The 8371-nt window shown below is 36.4% G+C and overlaps 1 pseudogene; it reads right to left on the reverse strand.

Moving 5' to 3' along the window:
• Positions 1–1231: 1231 nt before the first annotated feature.
• LOC145788491 (protein FAM200C-like) lies at positions 1232–2291 on the reverse strand (annotated as a pseudogene).
• Positions 2292–8371: the final 6080 nt, after the last annotated feature.

Here is an 8371-nt window from a genome sequence, read left to right on the forward strand (position 1 = left end):
CCACCGAGTGTAGACATATTAAATGTTGGGGCTAAATTTAACAATTAAAAAATTAATTTATACAAACACACAATATTATAACAGTAGTTATAAAAAACTTAACTGCAAAGACCGTAAAAATACAAGAAAGAATTTAAATGCACGATACCGTAGCTGTACGAGTATGAAGTCCAAAAGTCCACAAAACTTGCTTGGATTCTTCCACTTGAATCTTCAAGCACAGATGGATTGCCTTTAATCTTCTTTCTTGCCAATGATTGTCAAAGTTATTTTTCATCAGTACCAAACTGAGAAGAAATGTCTTTACTTTTCTTTGCTTCTGTAAGAGTGTAGACTACCAACCAACAAATCTTCTTTTATTATTTCTTGTACTTCTAAGTAGTTCTTCTGCACTAGCTGACAACAAACTCGTCTTTTATTTTTTGCTTCTAAGTGCTTCTGTGCCAAACACTAGACAGAGAATCGTCTTTTATTTTTTATGGTCACAGCGGTAAACCATAATCTTTTCGTGGGAAAATTGTAACATAAGATTCCCAAATCCGTTCGTCTGCATGTAATGACCGAAGAAACACACACTTGAACTTCTTTTCAAACAGTGTATTTCTGTAAAATTAGCCCGCGGCTATCGAAAATGAGACGCAAAACCGTACGCCTCTAAAACTGTCACTACAGAACAGATTAATTGGATAAAAGACGGAACTTTTGTCCAGCTAGCAAGCACTAAGCCAACAGTTAATGTGCGGCCAACTTTCAAACAATCATTTCACGAATGACCAGAATAGATAGCAATATCTCAAACTCACATATGCAGTTCTGTGACGCAATAATGGAAGACAATTATGAAGTCATTCAAACAGGTGTTTAAAGCTCATGTAATATTTCCTGTTTAAACAGGTTTCAAACTGAAACAGGCCCAAAACAGGTCCAAACAGGTTTGACACAAGTCTTATGAACGATGTCCAATTTTGGCACATTTTCTAGCAACTTCCATGACGTAATATTCAGTAGAGCTGAACGGTTTGTATATGACGTTTGATTTGGTGAAAAATTGTCTGGAACAATATGATGATGCCATGCTTAGCTAGAATTCCGTGAGTGGCAAAGTTTCGAATAGATCTCGGCAACTGGAGTCGTTTTTCAATTCAATCAATTGGTCTTGCAATTCATTTTCCACATTTTCAGGGGAAAGTCGAAACGGATTTCTTGCAAGTGATAGGTCATCAGCACTAACTTAAGGAAAATATGACTTGAATTCGCTTTCCAGCTCTTTCAGATGTTGAACAATATTGGTCTTTAGTTCATCGTTTAACTCGTAAATATCAGACAGGTTGTTAAACATGGCAAAATTGCCGTTTTGAGCTTTTCGTCTCCAGTTTGCCAATTTTTCAACAAACGCATTCCATGTTCTGAATAATGCATTCCATGTTCTGATCAAGTCATGTTCTGAATAATGTTTTTTTCTTTTCCTTGCATTTTCAGGTTAAGGGTGTTTAAAGAATGAAAAATATCTACCAAGTATGCCAAACAAGCAATAAATTTTGCATTGGTAAAGTGAAATGCTAACTCAGGTTTTACATCAGTTAAATAGATTTCCAACTCATCGCGGAGCTCAAACACTCTGCATAAAACGTTCCCTTTAGAGAGCCACCGAACTTTTGTGTAAAACAAAAGGTTTTTATGATCAGATTCCATGTCTTCACAAAGTTTTCTGAATAGATGAGTGTGCAAAGCGCTGCTCTTCACAAAATTTACTATTTTAATAGTAACGTTAAGCACATCTTGGAGACCATTTGGTAAAGTTTTAGAAGCCAGAGCTTCCCGGTGAATGAAGCAATGAGAAAACATAACGCCAGTAGCCTTTCTTTGCACAAGTGCCTTAAATCCACTTTTGGAACCAAGCATCGCAGGTGCACCGTCAGTGCACACGCCACACAGATTGTCCCAGGATATTCCGTTTTCATTAAAAAAATGGTTGACTTTTTCCATTACATCTGATGCTTTTGTGCTGGTGTTCAAAGCACAGCAGAAGAGTAATTCTTCCTTTGCAGAGGTGTCAACTGCATAGCGAACGAAAGCCATAAGTTGAGAAACTGAAAATACATCGACAGACTCATCCAGCTGGATGTCGAATAGACCAAAAGCAGATTTATTTATTTCAGTTATTATTTGTTCCTTAATGTCTTCTGACATTGCTGCAATTCGTCTCTTTACTGTGTTATTGGATAAAGGAATAGCTTTGAGACTTTTCTCTTTTCTCTTTTATGTTTATCACCCAGGACAATTCTCGTCATGGCCAGTGCAGACGGTTTAACAACAGTTTCAGCGATATTATGAGCTTTTTTCTGCTTAGCTATAATTTGGCTAACAACGAAAGATGCTTCTGTAAGTTTCTGATCAGTTTGTTGAAAGTTTCCAGTTTTGTCAAGTCGTTGACGTTTACAGCTAGATTCTAGTCGTTTAAAATACTCAATGCTTTTATTCTTCAACTCAGGATGATTTTTTTCCAGGTGATTTCTCAATTTACTCGGTCTCAATGACCCATTGCTTAAGACGCGGTAGCATACTACGCACTGTCCCTTTTCGACTCCATGATCATTTAACGAAGTAAATCCAAATTTAACGTAACTATCATCATACTTTCTTTTGTTTGCCATTGAATAATTTAGTAATTTAGTTTAGCATGTCTCGATTTGCAAATTTTTATTCAATCTCTTCTTCGCTCTGCACCTCACAACTATCAGTCCACGACATAAAGAACGCTTGTTTGTTGTTTTTAAGTACGATTTCTGGCACATGCAAGCTTAAAAACTCATTGTTACGTAACAATTCCTCCCTGTAGCAGACAGTTAGAATGGCAGTTAAAATTTTTCGGTAAAAAATCTATAAATTGTTAACAATACAGGAACAGTATAAGTTCAATTACAAATAACTCCGTGGCTCACTGAAACCGTCTTCGTGGCCCACTAGTGGGCCATGGCCCACAGTTTGGGAACCACTGGGTTAGGGCAAAGGAGTAGTAATTTCGATTGCGTGGGTTCGATTCCCACCTTCTGCTAATACTATTTTTTCTTCTGCAACTGAACTGAGTGCAAGAAGAATCTTAATGACTGCAATCAATGGAGTTAATAAGGAAAATTGTGACTGAAATACCAGTAATGTCATATACGTCACGCATGGTTGCGTTATGGAATTCGGACAGTATACTACGTAAAAGTGCCTACCTCAAGTGCGTCGAGCATAGGAGGGATAAAGGAATTTATTTTAAACCGTTCCTTTGAAGAGTTCACTTAAAGCGTCAGGTGCATTTCTTTGTTTCCTAATGACAGCTCTGTAGTTAATATTCGGCCAGGTTGCTTTTGCTTGCTGTACAAACTCATCTTTAATTTCGCTTGGAAAGTCTACAAGTGAACTGTAAAATTCGGCACTAGTAGTCCAGTCGCTGAACTTAAAAAAATGGTCAAACCCGGAAAAAAATAATACCAAGCTGAAACTTTGCCAGGTGGTTCTATTGGTGATGTGGAGTCACCAAAAAAAGCCCCATGATTCCCCCTTGGGAATAGTGAGTTTTGGCCATTTTTCCATAATGGCCGCAGCTCCCATAGGCCAAAAATTCGAAATCGTCTAAAATCGAAGTTTTATACCTCATTCGAAAGATAATTTTATGCTGAATCACTTTTACAAAAGAACTGTGGTCCAAAAGTGCCCACTTTTGATGTTATGATTCATTGAAGTATCATAAGTTAAGATTTAAATTTCTAAAGAAAACTCATGACATGATAGTGTGCGCCACTTATGGGTTTTGGGTTTGAGCCACAGTTCCATTGTGCACCATTCAATGTTGATGCTTTCCGCACTAGATATAAAGTCAAGTGAACAGCACATAGCCTAGATATGGGCGACTCCAGACGCAAGCGCGACTATGATGATTATGTAATGTTTAGAGATTGGCTTGAACAACGCAATCCGTTTACTTTTGCTGATGAGCATCTACATTCCTTGACATCCAGCTGAGTTTCTATATCTGTAGAAGATTTGGTTAATTGTGAGAGATCAGAGGAGATAGGAGCAATCATTCAAAAAACATTGGATGGTCAAAATTTAGCAACTGCAACTATTCAACGCAAAACCTGCATTAAACCACTTGAGGTAGGCTACTTGGAAATTTTGTAAAGATAGACAAGGAACACGTAAATGTCAATCCAACCATTCTTTTTACAAGACTGACCGCTATTGCAGAACGTGAAGACGATGTTGAGAAGTACTTTTCATTCGAAATGGCACCATATCCTCCTTCACTGTTCAAGGATGGACTCATGAGAAAAGCTGATAAAGCTGCTTTGAGAACAGCACTAATGAATGATACAGAAGCTGTTGGTAAGGACCAGATTGATAAAAATTCATTGTATGTTGATGGAGGTACCCTACTTCACAGAGTCAGATGGTTGAAAAACACAACATTCGCTGAATTGGCTCAACTCTACTATATCTTATGTTAGAAGACACTATGGTTCTGCTCGTGTTATCTTTAATGGATATAAATACGCTTCTACAAAGTCAAATGAGCATATTCGACGAACTGCTGGTAAAAAGTGTCCAAATGTTGAAGTGGCGTCTATCAATTCTGTACCAGCTACACAAGATCGTTTTCTTTCGAATAAACACAACAAAGCTCAATTTATTGATCTGATTTTCGAGAGTTTGAAGAAAGATGGACAGCAAGTAACTAACTGTGATGGTGATGCTGACACTGAAATTGTGGAAACAGCAATCAATCTTTCTGCAAGCAGACGAAATCCTATTGTTGTTGTAGCCGACGACACAGACATCATTGTTATGTTACTTCATCATTGGAGAGAAGATTTTCAAGATGTTGTATTTTTCCAAGAAAGGGCTCAGAAGGGATGGAGCATGAAAACTGTTTCACCACCACTGGAGACAATCAGAGAACATCTTCTGTTTATTCATGCATGGTCCTGCTGTGATACTGTTTCGGCTCCATTTGGAAAAGGAAAAGTAAGCTTTCTCAAGCTTGTGAAAAAATCTGATGAACTGAAAGATTAATCCATAAAAATGAGCGATGTTTGGGCAGATCAAGCTAAAATTGCAATGTTAGCAGAACCAATCTTTGTAGCAATGTATGGTGGAAAGAAATTTGAAACCTTAACGAAACTCAGGTTTGTTTTAAAAGTAGGCTATTAGCTAAGTCAGTTATTGTATAGTGTATACACTATACATGTGTATTTCTCACTGAAGATCACTTTATATTTCCCTAGTAGCCTACAGAAAATTAAAGAACCACATAACAAATCAGCATTTTAGCACGAATCTCAAAAACATTGCATTTGTGAATAACAGTGTAACATTTTAACTAAATTAACGCAGAAGAGAGGCAATTTAATATAATTTCCTTGATCTTTTAGACATCCCTGTAATAAGTTATTATTTCATATACCTTCCATTATTAATTTAACTTTAGACATAGAAAGTATATGGAGATGGCAAAGGTGTGTTGGAACCAGAAAAAATGCCATCAACAAGCAGGCAGCTTATTACCATGCTCTTCGTGCACATCATCAAGTAACCATACGGAAATTGTTAAGCAATAGGGAAATAGAGTCAAAGGAAGAGGAGTGAGGCTGGAAACTTGAAGACAACAATTATTCTTCAATAATGACGGACAATAAAGTTGCTCCAGAGTGTGCCCTGCAGGTTATAAGATGCAAATGCCAATTATTCTCGAAGAATCAATGTGGTACAAAGAGATGTTCATGTAAGAAGCATGGCCTCAGTTGTGTAACAGCATGCAGTGGTTGTCATGGTGAAGGATATGAAAATAAAGATGTGAAACAGTTCTTCAGTTCAATGTTTCTAATTTCTTGGACAATCAAGCTTTTGGTTAATTATGATGAAAATAAGTATAAAACGCCATAATTCATTACAACAGAAGCAAGTCATGTGACCATCATTTTAGTTGTATGGAGTGACTTTAATTATTTATATGTCAGGTGACATGCAGTCAGATCAGATATTTCATATCTTAAAATCAATGTTAATTTTAGATACTCGAAGTTTACGAATCAAGTGATGATGATAACGACGATGGACTGAATACCTTTGATTTATTCCAATATAAAATATGGAAATGCCAGTAGCCTACTTGGACATTGGTTAGGCCCTACAAGATTTAAAAAAATTTATGAACTGAAATTTGTTATAAGTGAAAAGTGATCCTTTACTATTTAGGTCGGTGTTTTTTTTTGTAGTGTCCCAAAATGTAAAATCTTGTATTTCACATTTTTTGACATAGTTTCTACAATTTTTCTATTTACCGGTCAACATTTGTTCAGTGTGGTGTATTTTAATGTCAAAAATATGTCAATATTGGTTTGGGAGTAATTCAGGATAAAATATTCCAAAAATTATATTCAGCAACTTTTGAATTTCTACACTATTATTATTATTATTATTTATTTGCGTCAGACAAAGTTGTCCATATCCACAACAAAAACAACGAAATAATACACAAACTGCAAATGCACAAAGGTCACAGAGAGCCACTTTGGATGCCGTCGGTTTAAAAGCTCACTAAATGGGCTATCTACTGTTACAAATTTATATACAATGAGCGTTGGAAGAATTGAAAGTATTCAGAACGATAAAAACAATCAGATGACATCAGGTCTGATATAAAGCGATTTGAGGAGTGAATGCAACGGTTGATAAACGAAAACATGTTTTTCCTCAATAAAGCATCAAACGTTGTTATATTATACATTACTTGATATTCACGGGCACTGACATAACGAGGCAAGTTGTGCAATATTCTAAAAGAATCATTGTAAGCAACACGTAATCGTTTTATACTAGAAGATCTAAACTTGTTCCACAACTGGGATGCGTAAAAGGACATACAATAAGAGCGAAATACAATGTTTTTTACAGCGAGTGAGCATTTAGCGAAATGAGATTTTGCATTGCTTGCAGCACAGTACTGAGAGCGTACCTGCCTTGAAATATCTTTTTCATCTGAGAGAGAACTCTCAATAAATACACCCAGGTATTTTACAGAGTCTGTGAACACAATTTCAGATTTCCTTCGATGTAGCAGAGGAGCACGTGAAAGATAAAAGTTTTTTGGCGAAAATAACATACCAAATGACTTTTTAGAATTGAAAGTAATTTCATGTTCAACAGCATACTTGTGGCAAACATCTAACAAATTTTGTAAGTCACACAAACTAGGCGAGATGCAGCAAATGTCATCAGCAAACATAATATGGTTTAGACAAGAGTTGCCAACATAGCAACCAACTTTTGTTTTATTGAGCTCATAAGAAAGCTGATCAATATATACTGCAAAAAGATAGGGGCTTAACACCCCACCTTGTCTGACTCCATTGGACACATTAAATGATTGGGACAGATGACCTCCCCACCTCACTTGCATGGTTTGTTTACTATACCAGTATTCCAATAAGCGAACAAAATACATAGGCACGTTGCGTGTGATAAGTGATTAAACAATAAATGATGATTGACTTTGTCGAAGGCTTTTGAAGCATCCAAAAAGACAGAATATAGGCCTACAGGAGTGTCATGACTGATATAAGAGGACACTGCTTGTTTTAATAAGAAAACACTCATGTCAGTACTATGGGCAGACTTAAACCCAAATTGATTGTCACTAGTATTCAAAAAAGGCAATAGATGATTCAAAATAAAACGTTCAAACAGTTTTGAGATTACTGTAGCTACAGCAATAGGTCTATAGTCACCTGAATCTTGAATGTCGCCATTCAAATTCTTTACAATTGGGACTAAGACAGTGTCCAAGCAAGAATTTGGTACAATACCATGACTAAGACACATATTAAAAAGTACACTAATATAAAAACGAATAGAATAATCAGCATAAACAAGATGTTCAGCTGAAATTTTATCAGCACCAGCAGCGCGATTTAATGGCAGTTTGGCAAGCAAGGGACCAACTGTGTCCATGTTGCAACGAAATATTGAAAGATTATGATATTTATCCCTAGAAGAAATATACGAGTTAACAAATTCTTTTTCAGTGTTGATTTTGCTGGAATTTAGCAAGGAGCTGTAATGATGCTTCCACATCTCAGCAATTGCTTCAGGACCTTTTGCTCCACCAACATTTACAGGAAGAGAACTATTTTTGCAAGTAGATTTTTTTACTTTCTGCCAAAATGACTTTTGTGAGCTGTCCAAGTTGAGTGCTGAGGCAAGTGCATTAGCTCTATGTTGTTCAGAGGCATTTTTACAACGGCGAAGGGCTTTTTTAAACTCCTTTCGTTTATTCTGCATCAACTCATACATATAACCATTCCGTTGTTTTCCATTTTTCACC

Source organism: Aplidium turbinatum, chromosome 2 (assembly GCF_918807975.1).
Source record: "Aplidium turbinatum chromosome 2, kaAplTurb1.1, whole genome shotgun sequence".
NCBI classification, from domain to species: domain Eukaryota; kingdom Metazoa; phylum Chordata; class Ascidiacea; order Aplousobranchia; family Polyclinidae; genus Aplidium; species Aplidium turbinatum.